This window comes from Hermetia illucens, chromosome 2, assembly GCF_905115235.1.
Source record: "Hermetia illucens chromosome 2, iHerIll2.2.curated.20191125, whole genome shotgun sequence".
Lineage (NCBI taxonomy): Eukaryota > Metazoa > Arthropoda > Insecta > Diptera > Stratiomyidae > Hermetia > Hermetia illucens.
The window spans coordinates 61243603-61259802 of NC_051850.1; the positions used below are offsets into that span (position 1 = coordinate 61243603).

At 42.7% G+C, this 16200-nt stretch overlaps 1 protein-coding gene across 1 annotated transcript in view; it reads left to right on the forward strand.

Annotated features, from left to right (window-relative positions):
- Positions 1 to 1283: 1283 nt before the first annotated feature.
- The window catches only part of LOC119647427 (major facilitator superfamily domain-containing protein 8), a 37894-nt gene continuing 22977 nt past the window's right edge, over positions 1284 to 16200 (forward strand). The window contains exon 1 of the mRNA XM_038048334.1: positions 1284 to 1858. The gene's annotated coding sequence lies outside the window, so the exon portion shown is untranslated. The remainder of the gene's footprint in view (positions 1859 to 16200) is intronic.

Consider the following 16200-nt stretch of genomic DNA (forward strand, 5'->3'; position numbering starts at 1 on the left):
TAAGCTTGTCGACAGCTATTTAACAGGTAGAAAGTTCTAGTTTGACGCAGACAATGGAGCCAGAGAATACGTTGTCCCAGCGGGTGTTCTACAGGTCTCTGCTTTGGGGCTGCTGTTGTGGACCATCATCTATAATGATATTCTCAACATCCCAGTTACTAGCGAGGCCACAACAGTGGGGTACGCTGATGACATATCAGTGATTGTTGTTACGACACTGCTCGTATCAGAATGGGGTAGCATATCATCACTTCAAACCAACAATTAATTAAGTGATGATAGATGGGAGGCTGAATTTCAATCAGCATCTACAACATGTTTTCACTAAGCCACTAATGTGAGCATGGCCCTGTCAGAATGATGCCAAAAGTAGGGGACCCGTGATACAGCCGTAGGCTGCTTATGCTACAGTTACGAGGTCTATACTGCTCTACACAGCGCCATTCTACATGCAATGATCAAAAGATGAGCACGATTTATAGAAAAACGCCATAAGGGCGTGCTGTGGTTTTAGAATCATCTCAGATGAAGCGGCTTACGTGGTAGCCGGGATGTTGCGGATCGATGTTTTGGGCAACGAGATGATGCATATCTATGATAGACCTGATCGACACGTTAAAAACCCTGAAAGGGAGGAATCGTTAAACAGATGGCAACAACGGTGGAAAAGGGTCGATGTCTTTACAGATTAATCCTCAACATCAAGGTGTGGTCGCAGTTTCACACGGGACATGGCGAATACCATAAATACCTCTATAGGTTTCAACTGTCTCAGCTGCGACGGTATTCCGGAGGACTCGAAACATATTTTTTCCCATTATCCTAAATGCGCAGAGGAAAGGAAGAATCTAGAGGAGAGTAGCACCAGGAAATTTAATTGGAACGCCGCCAAGTTGCCAGGAGAACTGGCATGCAGTAAACGACTAGGTACGGCGGACTCAGTGTCACACAAAACCTTAAACCTTTATCGAAAAATCGGAAAATGGTGGTAACCAACCAACCAAGTGCCTGCATTTTAAAAGATATTAAATTCGTTGCCTTTGATAATGAAAAGACAACACTGTCAGCAACCCAGAACATAATCGCTTCACCCACACCCACTCACCCCAAGCACGCAAAGAGAAAATCACGGTGCCCTCCGCCGATAGTTGATGGACGCAAATGAATTTCCCGATTAGCGGTCAGAGTGCAGCCGCGGATTTGCCGGTTCGCTCTTGCGCACACAATGCTCTGCAGCGGCGGAGGGGAAGCCGCGAGACGGCACTCTCGCCACTGCCTTGCATGCCTTTCATTCCTTTGTTTTGTTCCGCGCTCGTCGGCCGCTCGGGCCAGCTGTCTGTTCGCTCCTCCACTTCGGGTTCGGGCCCGAGATCTGATCAGTTTGTTGTCGTTGAGCCGTTTGGACTGTTGCGTTTCGATCGTTTTGTTTAACTCCTCTCGCACACGTCGACTGCGGTGGGACGCGCGGACCGCTAGGCAGTGATAAGCGGCAAGTGATAGTGCGATTTCTGCTAATTTGCTCATTGTTCGCGACGTGCCCGAGGTGAGCCTTCCTAATCCGCTTCATTGTGAACTGACGCGGGACTCTTGCTTTGCTTTGTTGTTGCGTTCCGCGCCCCGCTGTGATTTGTTCCGTTTCCGTGTAGCCCTGGTCGAAAAGTGAACGTACACTTCCGAGAGCGATTGTGAATCAAGGACGTTCAACGACTTCTGACTCACCTGACCGTTTGCAACTGGTTTCGCCTCCTCTGTTCGTGGCTAGAATCCGCAACCGTCTCCATATGACAGCGAGTGGAGACCAGCCCACCTGAGAAACAACCCGGCAACAACGATCTTTACCCAAGGCACGGCGTCCACAGTAAGTTGTTTTTTATGATCTGTGCCAGTCACGCATGGCAGCAATGCTTCGTTACACATAAAACACAGTCAAAGCCAACAAATCATATCACGGCCTATTATTATCGCATTAAAGTTGGATAAAACGCTCAGCTTAGAACTCGCTCAGGAAATATTCCGCTTGTGTTCGACTCATGGCATGGACGGCAATTGGTGCGCGTCCACAACATGCCACCTTAGAAAATTTATAAATAAACTGGACGCAAACAGGTTGCCCGTTGTGGCCCGAGTGCTGGGTTCGTAATTTTGTTTACTCTGCACCGCGCGGCAGCCAGAAATGATGACATTTCGATTTGTTGTGGGAACGTGAATGCACTGCAAGCGAATCTTTTGACTGCGTGCCAGCGATTGCCTGTGGAGCATGTCTACACCCCGTGTCTAGGCGGCGGCGGTCTAAAAATATTGCGCGTCGGAGGGAGACCTTAAACTTTGCATTGAATGTCATTAAACCTATTCTCAAATACTCCTATTATGGAAGGGTGTTCTGGTGCTCCAAGCGGCGGGAAGGAAGATTTCTCCCTCAATATATTCCATCTTGAGGTGGAAGCAGTCGCTTATCTAACCCCACAGCCGACTATGTTTGCTGTGACTCTGTAGGAGCAAAGCACAACCCCACATATATAGATCTCAAACAACTTCCTTATATTACTTTTTAGATTAATCACAAATTGTCACAAGGATGCCAACCACAAGGTCACAAAAGGTGCCGCTGACCGGCCACCGATATCTAATCATTTCGACCATATTGCCATCAGCGATAGGTTTAGGAGATATTTTTTAAATGTACGTAATACAAGAGTCGGTGAAATCGACCTCAAAACAGACTATCTTTTGATGGGCCTTTATCGTCGCTTACTGGATCTGCTTGCAGGGGAATAGAGGGTTTCCCCCCAAATTAAATACAACTCATATTCGCGATCCGGCTGTCATCCAGCATTAGGATAACTTTCTTGCTGGGCAAACAGCACAAACTTTAGGCGGGTTTTCCTATGTTGCGTCCGATATTACTAAACACTTCCCCGCCTCAGAGACCTAGCTATTCTAGTTTGCTACATTACAATTCGAGTTAAGGAATTCCTTTCACAAACAGGAAGAGAGAGAAAAAAGTAGTTATCAGTTGAAGAAAACACTTGCCATCCGGTCCTTCCTCCGGCCGAGCTCAATCTCTTTCGCAACAAAAAGAATTCGAACATAATGCACATCATGACTCCGTCTGCCGGAGCTCTCCAAATTCCCTATGACAACGTTGTCCAGAGAGAGCTCCCCTGTATCTGTATAAAGTTTCTGACGAAACCACCCCACCCTTCATAAGTGGAAAAGGTGTGCTCGACGTCGTCCGCCATTCCATTGCAGAACACACAATGAGGAGATCGTGCCTTCTCTCAATACGCCAAGCCTGCTTTCAACAGTGCTTCCAGCAACAAGTGCGGCAATGTCGTCTGCGTAGCCGACCAGTCGCGACTCTTCCCACATGTTCAGTTTTAGTAGACTATCATAGGAAGCGGCCCTAGGATCTATTTCCTACTCTCTTCTATGACCAATGAGATCTTCATCCTACTCTGGCTCTCTAGCGTCTCATAGAGCAAGAAGCAGTTTCTCTCAATATCCATAAGATGCCTAGCCCATCTGTCCATATTATCGAATTGAAGGCATTTTTGGTGTCAAGCGTTGTTAGGAGCACGATCTGTCGAGATCGGCGGGTGGGTGTCTCCGCTCGATGAACTGAATCCATGACCCTCATAGTAGCATCCACCGTGGTTCTCCTTGTCCTTGTCTCCAGTTTATAAACTTCAATCGGGATACCATCAGCACCTGACGTCTTATTTTTATGGTAAGAATGGCCTCTTCGAGCTCCTTCATGTTGAAAAGGGGGCAGTCCTCGACGCCTTCCATGCTGTTGATATCAACCCATACGGGATGTTTGGGGAATGCCCGTGCAATGCGGTTCATTTGCTCGGTACAAAGTACGCAGGATTTTCGCATGGGTCCGACTTTCCGGGTGACAAGTTAATGCCAAGCCAAGTCCCCTCGGGTCCACATTGACCTCGTTGACTAGGTTCTGCCATCTGTGACCTTTGCATTTATTTATCGCGCTGCGGGGTCTTTTTGTCTTTGTCTTTGTGGCGCATGCCTATTATCGCGCGGGTGAATGTCGTGCCAAACGGCGGTAGATTATGGCACTTCTTAAGGCTTGTTACGGTTGGAACACCTACGGGGCATGGAAACTTCACAGGCTATTGTTATCAAATTCTTCTTCTACTTTTTCTTCACCCTTTGTCTCGTTCACAAGCGGGGTCGGCTCGTCGTGATCGGTTTCACCATTTGGCTCTATCGAATGTCTGATCTGGGTGCAATCTCGAGTCTTTTAAATCCCCTTCCATCGTATCAAGCCACCGTTGTTTCGGCCGTCCTTTTGGTCGTTTACCATCTACTTCGATGTTGACACCAATCTTGGCAAGTGAATTCTCGTTTGCACGAATTGCGTGACCATACTATCGAAGACGACTCTCTCGCAATTTTTCCACAATCGGTGCAACCCTATAACGATCGCGGATATCCTCATTTCGGATGTTATCAAAACGTGTCACGCCACTAGTTCCCCGTCCATTTTCTTTTATAGTTGGCCAACACTCAAAACCATAGAGGACGACAGGGCGGACTAGATTTAAGACCAGGCCAGTTGTGGAACCTCACTTCATCCAGGTTGTGTTAATGCGTGAAGCAATTTCATAACGCATTGGCTGATAGCGTTGATCCGAGGTATTTAAATCGCGCAGTTCTGGGCAGATCACTGCCGCTGACAATGATTGTGCCTGTTTCATGGGGATCGATGGACAAAAATTCAGTTTTGTTTAGATTCAATCTGAGACCGTATTGCATGAGGCGATCATTCCAGTTTTGGACAAGTTGCTCGAGATCATTTTTGTTATCAGATGCTAACAAGAACAAAGAGGACTGGTGTGAGGGTGCTTCCTTGATGAATACCAACTGAGACACGAACCGGTTTTGATACACCCGCCATACTTCGAAGTTTACTTTTCGGATCGTGGTAGAGCAATTGAACCCAGCGCACAAGTTCTTCTGACACTGTTGTGTGTGTTGTGTAGAGGATACCAAATGAGTTCGTGCGGCACACGGTCAAACGCTTTCTCTAGATCCAGAAATGCAATGTAAAGAGGGCGATGCTTCTCACGGTGTTTTTCCATAAGTAACCGCGCAGCGTGTATTGCGTGAGTAGTTCCGCAGTTTTTGACAAATCCGGCTTGATTCACGGTTATTTCAACGATTTTGCGAAAAATCTTCATGGTATTGGAATGCAATCGGAACGGGCTTTAATTTGAACAGTCTGCTGGCTAACCTTTCTTTTTCCATATTGGAACCGTGGTACTTTCTTTCCAGTTAGATGGTGTTCTTCCTCCCTGAATAACCCGATTAAAGAATTCACTGAACCACAGTGTTGGGTCCCAGCTCCTCGCTTTCCAGAGCTCAGATGCAATGTCATTAGGTCCTGCGGCTTTCCCCGATTTCATTCGTTTTATTGCCTCCTCGACTTCAGTTGCCTTGACAGTGAGTCCTAGGTGGTTTTACGTGAGTTACTGTCTCGTGGACTTAATCTCACGGCCCTCTTAAGACACGGATTGATTTTGGGACCACAATCAGAGCCCCGCTCTGCCGTCTGCCTTTTCACCCACATGACTATGAAGGTCACCGGCAATGATAATATAGTCGTCAGCAGGCACGTCTTTTCATTGAGAAGTTGCCAGAAGGCATCTTTCTCGGCCTCGGGTCGACCTGTCTGTGGTGCGTACGCGGTGAAGAAGTGAATAGTACCATCAACTGATATAATGATGAGCTTCATCAGCTGATCATCAAATCGTTTGACGTCTTTAAAGCCATCACGGAAATCCTCTGAGATGGCAATGCCAACACCATATCGAGTGTGTGGGTTACCAAAATAGAGAAGTTTATAGCCACTTTTACGGCATTCGCGCTCAATGTCGCAGGTTTTGGCACCAGACCATCGGGTTTCTTGCAGAGCGCAGATATCAACGCGCCTTTTCCGAAGGGCTCTTGCGAGTTCCTCGGTTTTTCCAGTTAGGGTACCAACATTTAGCGTGCAGATACATATTTGTTTTGTTCGGACTAACTTGCTTACGTCCTGACGCCTTCCATGCGTCAAGAATCTTTGCCCATTTCTCGACAGGACTGTGGCCCGTCCTGCCGTGTCGACTGAGGTGGACACCCTAACATTGTTCCGAGGCTTGTGACTCAATCCGATCATCATATTTGTAACGACATTGTATGCATTTTCTTGGTCGGCCTGTCGCCGGACCTGTCACCAAGAGAAATCAGGTAGGATTTAGCATAGTGGAATAACTCCAACTATACTCTATTTATCTCTTTCCCTGATTTCAGCATTTTATTTTTGTTTTACTGAAGATAGTACAGAGTACGTTGCCTCAAATCCTCCTCCTTTACCTGGGCTTGGAACCAGTATACTATGTTAATAGCATGGTGGAGTTTATCGCTATCAAATTCATCACCGAATTTACGACAATGTCAGGTGCAACGCTACCACACTCTGAAGTGGCCACCAGCGCGACTCTGATTGTTCCAGCAGCTTCGACGAAACCCTTGATGTTCACCATCGCGACGTTACACGTGCATGTTCGCAAATAGCATCAACCACTTCGAACGCGATGTACTGGTGGTCACCCGTCAAAAAGTTTTCTGGAACCCGCCCCCCGTCCACCGACGATACCAGAGATTCCGACGCAAAAATTACGCCAGGGCTGCATTCTTCGCAGCCTGGAATATTGGTGTGGATCCGGTGTTTAAAACTACAATCCGTTCCCCTCTGGAATCTGGATGAGGCATGCCCGTTCAAAGGCCTTAGCAATATCATAAACCCCTCCAGGGCATCGAGCCTGCGTCGAAAGTCCGGCATCATCTCATTTGGCTTTAGGTAAACGCCAGAAAATTATCCCCAAACACCAAATTCAGGCAAAGATTTTCTATCGACCTTTGGCAAGAACCTGATGTCGAATGCCGTCCCGAACCTAGATGACAGCGATATCCGATAAGTCGAAATGCCATGAAGTTGGGTCCTAGTTCCAGTATTGCCCGTTGCGGTTGCACTGCGGTGTATCATTGATCATTTTTTTAATGAACCCATTCTCAGAAACTACCCAACCGAAAAATCTGAAAAAAATCAGGGGGCTGCCACTATATGGTGCCTAGGCTCCGAAATACCGATACCTGTTCAAATAAAGTTAATAATAGCACATTCCTATAATTTTTAGTAATTGACAGGAAAACCCCCTTAAGTTCACCCTAGAATCACAAAATTTTGCAGCAGTGTAGGCTACGATATAGAGCATGGTTCTACCGAATTTGGTGAAAATCACACTATTACTAACAAAGTTATACAAGGTCAAAGTGGTCGCTCCCCTGCAAATTCAAGACTATGAATGTCAATATCATTGAAAGTCGATATTTTCACATAATATATGCATATTTTACGTGCTACATGCTAATGGGACAACTGCACATCCAAATCTCTTTATAAAAGAAATACACAAAACCTTTCATACCTGAAGCGTCTAACTTGCGGTTTCCCGACTTGTTTTAAACTGTATATCGTGGCAACTACCAGTATAATTTTACCTTACTAAATATTAAAATAGCGGAGTAGAGTAAAATCTGCGAAAAATCGAGTCTATTTTTCAATGAAAACACATAATCGTGATTCGGATCAAAACTACTGATGCATAAAATAAAGTGTAAAAATTATAGTCCGATCAGTTCAACAGAATTTTAGTTGTGCTTCCCATCAGTTGAAAAAATATTGTTTCGAGAAAAACGCGTTTAAAGTCAAGAAGACGCGAGCTTATTTGCTGTAGTTTAGTAAATATTTAGAATTTCGGCCTAAAATGTCTGCAGTATACTCTGAACATACTACTTTCACAATATATACGAAACAAGAAATTGATATTTGGAAATGGTCATTTAGGAAAACCCCCTTAAAGCTGGCATTTTTCCTAAAATGTGAAAGACGGGGGAGGGGCGTAAATTCTCGTAGAAGAGTTGTCTAGAATGGAACAATTGTACGAGTGTCTGAGAAAATAGAAAATTAACTGGCATGCAACATACTAGACAAACCGGTCTCGTAATATATAATGCAATTAAAGTAAAGTCTCTTCCCAGTTGAAAACCTTGTCAGTTCCCAGTTGAAAATCTTGTCAGATCAGTTATAAAGTTCAAAGAAAGTTCATCGCAAACATTAAAGAGAGAGGAGTTAAATGGAGGAATATTGCATGAAGGAATAATAGTAGTGCAGGAATTCGCAACTGCGTACTCCATACACACAATTTCATTTTCTAATCGCAGTCGTAAATGAAATATGAAAGTCATCTCCAGTTACGACCCACCATTTTTGGTGTTACTATTGTTCTGCTATAGATTTGAAATAAAACAATATTTTATTGAAAGTTGGTGGTGTCCAAGTTGCATTATGATGTAGTCATTGCTTGATATATAGTATGTATTTATATCGCACATATGTTTTTGAATTGGCATTCTAAATCCTTATCTACACATGTGATTCCGGCGACTTTTCACGCTGTCTAATGCATTACAGCAATGTAGATTCAAATAGTGGCACAGCAGCTTATCTTATCTAAATTAGTTATATTTACTTAAACATTATATTACTATTTCACATGAGACAATAAATCGTTAAGGTCGTCAGAGCGATAAAGTGCCTTAAGTTGATAATAGCAGGAGATAAACCAGAGAAAGATAATTTAATAATGATTTATAGTTGCTATTTTTAATTTTCATGTTTGCATGCCAGTTTTGCTATGGTGGGAAAATAGAAGTTGCATTATAAAGTGCGGTTGACTCCCTTCTGTTTTGAGTCATAGAACAATCGAGTTTTCACCAAGGTCATTCATTACTTTTTCAAATTATGCTGACATTACCTTTGACTTTCACCTTCGATAATGATTTTAAATCTCCAGCAGAGGGATACATAGTTATGTCTCTACCGCAGAATGATCTTTGTTGTCTGGAAATGATCCAAATAACCTTGTTTTGATGCTTGATTATAAATTTTAAGTAACTCAACTGACTATTCTCAGCCCCCTTTGAAACATTAATTTCAAATAAACGTAAAATGAAAGTATACATAATATTGGGTTGGGGAAAAAGTAATGTCATATTTGTGATCGAGTTTTATTTAACATACTTAGAATTATCCGATTTAAGTCAAATATGCGCCGTTTTGTTCGCAAACTTGCCATTTAGAAGGCAAATTCTTCACCCCCTCCTTATTTGCAAAAAACTCTAGACAGCCACTTTTCGCAAGCATCTTTTGAAGCCAACTTAGTAGCACCAAGAGTGTTTTGCATGAACCGCAAGAGATAGTAATCACTTAGAACCAGGTCCGGACTATACCTTGGGTGCGATAGGACATCCCATCCGAGCTCCCGGCTCATCAAAGATGTGTGAGGCCGAGCGTTGGCCTGGTGACCAATTCCCATTGACCAATTTTGCCCGATTCTGGTCAATCGCCTGATTCAAACGGTCGGCTCACAATAGGGGACCGAATTGAGGGTCTGGCCATAGTTGAGCAGCTCATAGTGGATGACGCCCTTCCAATCCCACCAAACACACAGCAAAACCTTCCTGGCCGTCAATCCGGCCTTGGCGATGGTTTGGGCCGGCTCGCCGCGACCACGATCTTTTTCGCTTGAAATTTTCGTACGTGATCCACTTTTCATCACCAGTCACCATCCGTTTCAAAAATGGGTCCAATTCGTTCCGTTTCAGCAGTGCATTGCAGGCGTTGATTTGGTCCAAGAGATTTTTTTTCGTCAACTCGTGTGGCGTCCAAACATCCAGCTTTTTTTGGAATCCAATCTTCTGCAAATGGTTCCAAACGGTTTTATGGTCCTTACCCAATTCCTGGCCAATCGAGCGAATGCTCACATGTCGATCTATTTGGATAATTTCGACGATTTTATCGGTTTCTACGACGATTGGTCTACCAGTACGGGGTGTATCTTCGACATCCACTACACCAGAACGAAATCGATCGAACCAACGCTGTGCTGTGCGAACCGTTACAGTATAGGATCCATAAACTTCACAAATTTTTTTGGCCGCCTTTGTTGCATTTTTACCTCTCAGGTAGTAAAAATGTGAAATATGACGAATTTCTTCTTTGGTGGACTCCATCTTTGACGCGCTATAACTTGAGACTGAAACGTACGATCATAAAACTCAAAGAGACACCTGTAGCTCAGATTGTCGTCAAATCGCCGTATAGTATGACCCGATGCGATAAGTACAACAGAAGATATGTTTAAGTGTCGCCACGAAATACAACTTAGTGAATCAAATTAGAATGAATAATAATATTGAATATTTTGAAACTCCTTTGACGCATTAACATTTCTGATCATGATGATGTAGAATGCACAAGGTACTCGTATGTATGCTTGAACGAAGTGCACTGCCTTTTGTTTGATCGATCGATGATCGGAAGGAGATGCATGTTCCAGCAAAGAGATCTTCTTTTTCTTCAGCCTTTGTCCCGTTCACAAGCGGGGTCGGCTCGTCGTGATCGGTTTCGCCATTAGGCTCTATCGAATGCCTGATCTGGGTGCAGTCTCCGCTTGTAAACCCCCATCCAGCGTATCAAGCCACCGTTGTTTCGGCCTGCCTTTTGGTCGTTTAACATTGCCTTCGATGTTCAGACCAATCTTGGCAAGTGAATTCTCGTGAATTGCGTGGTTCCATTGAAGAGATATTAGATAATATAGGGGTGAACCAAGTTTTTTTTCAGATTTTTTTTTTAAATTTAAACAAAATTTTACAACAAATGAAAAAGAATTAAATTTCAAAGTAAAGTCCATTTGAATCTATGGCTCGAATCCATCGATCAGCAAGTTGTTCAATTCCATTGGGGTACTATTCGCTGTTTTTAGAGGCGAAAGAACTCTCGGCATCCGTTTTCAACGTGATCCAGATTGTTGAAGTTGCGGCCACGAAGAAAGCGCTCCATGGAATGAAAAAGGTGATAGTCGGATGGGGCAAAGTCCGGACTATAAGAAGAAGAAGTTCAATTCATTTGGAGATTTTTTATTTTTTTTCTTGGGTTTGTCTGAAGGTATGTGGTTTTGCATTGTCTTGCTGCAGGAAAACGCGGTTTCGATTGATAAAAGTCGGGTATTTTCTGTCGAGCGCATCATGCGTTTGATCAAGTTGGGCACAGTAAAGGTCTGGTTCGACCATCTGAAGCCAGCTCAGAGTGAATTATATCTTCGAATTTTCACCAAACGCCAAAAATTATCTTGCCTGGCGTCTAACAATTGATTTTGTTTGTCTGGATTGTTGAAATAGACCACTTCCCTCACAAGTAACGATTCTGCGGATAAAACGCTCGTCAAATGGATTTTGTAATAATTTTCGGCAGGTGTCGACACGTCGTTGAGCTTGGATTTAAGTTAATTCGTGAGGAGCTTCTCAGCAACACCTATTGACTTTTCCAAGGGCGTGAAGATGCGGAATGTGATGTGGAATGTCGAGTCAAGCGGACAATCTACGAGCGGTGGTTGAGGGATTTGTTGCAATGGCTTCACGGATTGCTTCAAAATTCATAGTCGTGGTGAGGCGCTTTTTCCGCCTCTTAAATTGCTCAACATCCCTTGTTAACGTGCTTGGTCGGAGTATCGAAAAAACCGTAGTCAACCAGGTATTGTGAGTACCGCCTGAGAAAAAAGCATTTTTTCATGCCGGTCCAATGCCCATTAATATTTTCACTTGAACTCTCACACTGTCGAACGACAGTGGGATCGGGTAAGAGGTCGATGTTGAACTTGAGGTCTTAAACCCTGTGAGAACCAGGCGAAATAATACGCAAGCGACCATCATGCGATGGTCTCGCTTAAGCCGAATATCAGCGCCCCTCTTTTACACACAACGATAAAACAATTTCTAACTCTACTGTTGATTGTGATATGGTCAATCGGATTACTTGTACACTGCCGGTATTTTGAGGTTTATCTGATCTTGTGGTAGGTTCTAAACTCGACCTCGAATAATGTTGCGTCAATGGTGAGATGGTGGAAACTGCAAAACTCCACAAATTACTGACTGTTATCGTTACGGTCACTTTCAAATCGAGTAAGCTGTTGTCAGAACCCATATTGCGAACCTCTCCTGTTCTGCATTCATTTGTTCATAAAAGCCAATTCCACCGTATTGGACTGGAGGTGTTTCTCATTTCCTCATTCTGAACCGGAAACTCGCAGACAGTATCCTGTCCGAAATCGGCTGCCGTAAGAATTAGTCCAACATCAAATTCACGCTTCTGTCATGCTTTCCAAGGTCTAATAGCACAATGCCGCCAGAGACATAGAGGAGTTCTCTACAGAATCTATCATCTAACCTCGTTCAAAGCCAGAATGTCCAGCTTATAGTTCTTGAATTCTTGCTCAAATTTAAGGAAGTGAGTATTTTATATGTCCTCTGCCCACTCTCTATGGGGCATCCTATACTGTTTTTGTTGCTTTTAGTTTATTTAGTTTCATCATCACACTTAAAGTTGTGCAAGTAAGTGTCAAGTGAATATTTGATTCTGAATTCAAAAGTGAGTCAATATCTTTTTCAAATATAAAATGCATTAAGTTAATAGTAAACACTATCGATAAAACAGGCTTGGATATTCACTGTCATTTTGAGACTATAGCGACTCGTTCCTCTTTTGTCAAACGAATTTAGAACCTTTTAAACGGAGTTGACATAAGGAAGGATTTTTCGTAGTTATTTTAGCCCTCAGGGTGCGTCCACAAAGTTCGTACCATTATCCAAAAAGATAGTTTTACATAAACTTCCTGGGATGAACGTCTCACCAGCTCCAAGTTGATAACCTTAGCTACAAGGCAGGCAAAAACTGCAATTTAAGATTTTGATTCTTTTGATTTTTCTCAGCACTGTGATACCTACATAGTAGTCAATTACCGATTTAAACAGAAAAACTAAAGGGTTTCCATTGGTTTTGGTAAATATGCCGATGATCATTTCTGTCCCCTTCAGTCTTAACTTAAAACATAATAAATATCTTTGTACCACCTCGACTTCCTGAGAGAAACCAGTGTTTTCATCTTACTGCCTACTATAAAAGGCGAAGTCCACAATGAAACGCGACTGAATATCTTCACTCACTCATGCTTTCACAATCGTTTATTTCACCAACTTATGTGTCCATTCTACTGTTGTGTATGTCGGCTAGAATTCACTAAGGAACAACGACAATTGGTCCTCGAAATATCCATATCCATATATAAAATATTCCAATTTTTCTCGACATTATCGGAAAAAATAGCCTTTTTTGTTTTCATATGTCCATGCTTTTGGAATAGCCTGCTTCTCGTAATTGTCCTTTATCAATCCAGATGGTCATTTTCGCTATCCCTAACATCTTCATTACTAATAACATCTTAGTAGACACGATCATTAAAAATATATACAGATATATCCCACATAACGCGAATAATACGATCCTGAGGAATTAGCGTAAATCGAATCTCGCACTAAGCGGGATCTCGTATATTTTACTCCCTAATGATCCAAGAACTTCTGCTTTTTATTGATTTTTCACTGTAAAGTACACCTGGTGCTCAGAGGTAAGGAAGACGCGGCGGCAATCCTGTCGGCCAAACCAAAACCAAGTGGCCGAGGAGAATCTCCATAGTGGTGGCACCGGGAGACGCTGTACTCACTTTGGTTTGCCGGCCGTGAGGCAGTAGGCGAATGCTTCAAAGGCCTAATCCGGGCAATCAGATCCGAGTCTGCACGGGGACTCATCTGAAGTGGTAATTGGCCACGAAACCTCAGGGGTATACTGGTACCATGGGAACCCGGATAGCTCCTGGACTCTCATACTTCGGGTGAACTCCCGTTGTATGTGAGTATAGCTCGGTTATTTGCGGTAGGTCCCCTAGTGGCAGTTTCATTGGGGCTGTGGTTATGCTCAAGCGAGAAGAGACCTTCGGGCCCCGGCGTGGTGTTGCGTTTCAACACGGGTGCCGTACTCCTTAGTTCGGTAGAGATTTAGGTATATCATGCATTCACCAGTATGAATACTAACCCATGCACTTGGTATAAACTGGTACCGTTGTTGCTTGTCTCAGCGGGGCTCTGATTGTGGTCACAAAATCAATCAGTGTCTTAAGAAAACCGTAGGATTAAGTCGCAAGACAGGTGCTCACGTAAAACCCTCGAGGACTTAACTGTAAAGTACATTTGTTATAAACATAATGAAATGTGTACATAAAAATATGAAACTTACACTACATAAAATTTGTCACTTAGAGCTAGAATGCCCTGAGAAGTGCTGGGTTGAGGTTCTTTTTGTGTGCTTTTCAGTGGCAACCTTTTTAAAGAATAAATGTATTTTCGGTTGCGATACTTTTCGTTTCCGCTCAGTCAATAGCTGCTTATAATTTATTCCATCATTGATAATTTTTTTACTCTTGAAATTCTTTTCATTTTGCTCTATCACGTTTAAGGCATGCTTCCTGTAAAAAGTTTGTGGATAAGACTCGTAGTATTTTTTCAGGAATGAGGAGTTTTTCTCTTCGTTGGTCAAAAATTGAATGATGGATTCAATTAATTCGATGACGTCTTATTTTTCCGTTAATTCTTCACTTAGTCTGTTTACCAATTGTGTGATGTCATTCACCAAATTTCAAACCACTTGAGCAACTTCATCAGTTTTGGTTACTTCAGGCCACATTTTCTTACAGCGTGTATGAGTTCTCTCCATTAAAAATTAATGTTTCTAATGGCTTTCATCCTGTTGAATAGTTTCCACCATTATCTCATTGACTTTTCGTCTAAACCGGTTTCACGAATCAATTGACTGATTGTACGCTGTAAATAATATGATTTAAAAGCTACTCCTTGATCTATAGGCTGCAGTAATGAAATTGTATTGAGAGGAATAAACACAACATCTGCAGGGAAATCAGCTTCAATATTTGCCAAGTCAAAAGAAGTCCCGCGCCCATTGTTCAAAACTAACAGAAGTTTATGCTGCAAGTCATTCTTCTCACAGCAGCAGGGATGAAATGTTTCAGATACTAATCATTGGATACGAGTACACCTAGGCCTTTTTGTTTGATGCCCATATGATAGATAAATCTTCTTTTTAAGGTTGTGTGTGAAACAAAACCTTGTTAGAATCAAGTCGATGTCTGTCTGTCTGTCACAACCAATTTATTCAGAAACGGCTCGACCGAAATATGACCCTTAAAACGTGTAACATGTCTCGTTCTCAGAACCTATCCAACCGAAAAATCTCAAGAAAATCACAGGGTTGTGTCTAAATTAAATCTAGGCCTCAAATTAAATCCCGTTCCGATATCTGGACAAATAAAGTTAATGATAGTATATTAGCATGTTTTAGAAATTTGTACGGAAACTCCCCTAGAAGTACAAAATCTGGCACAAGCATAACTATTATTATTAACAAAGTTACGGATGGTGAAGCTTCTACATTTTGTGTGAAGTTTGTGAATTCTTAAACGTGTATGATGTCTTCATAACATCACGTGAATGGGAGGTCGCAGGGAAACATTTCGTTTTCGTTTTTTAATAATTTATATATCAATATCAATTACCCCAGACAGACATATGTAGTGTGCTTTGGAGTAGTGCCTAATTCAGATAGATACGTTTGTACATTGAACAAGAGGTATTCAATATACATACTTTATATGTATACTTTTATGCACTAAGTGAATCGAAAATAGGTGTACGATCAATTTATATACATGAATATAGAATACAGTAGTCGGTAATAGGCAATGTTTGTTTGTTTAGAATGAGCATAATATCTGTGGTACACCAAAAGAGGCTTTAATTTAAAATCTCCACTTGCATTACACGAGTGTTTTTCCCTCCTGCTCGATTGTACCGCTGAATAGAGACGTCGCCAGTGTACCCCAGGAAGACTTCATTAAGTCAAGACTGACTGGTGCAGTACGTGCTGCGGGAGTCCATTCACTAAAACAAGGTGGGTTTAGTGCGGGGCAATCAGCAATCGATGTCATTAAGAAAGTGGTTCAAGCGTTGAGACTGGCTGAGGCAGACTGTCAACGAGTGACTCTCAAGGCGCTGGAAAACTGTTTCTATATTCCAGGTAACCTGCGGATATTGAGAGAATCTTTAAAGAACCGTTACGAGACCCGTATAGAATGAAAGTCACATCGAGGGCGGCTCAATAATTTATTC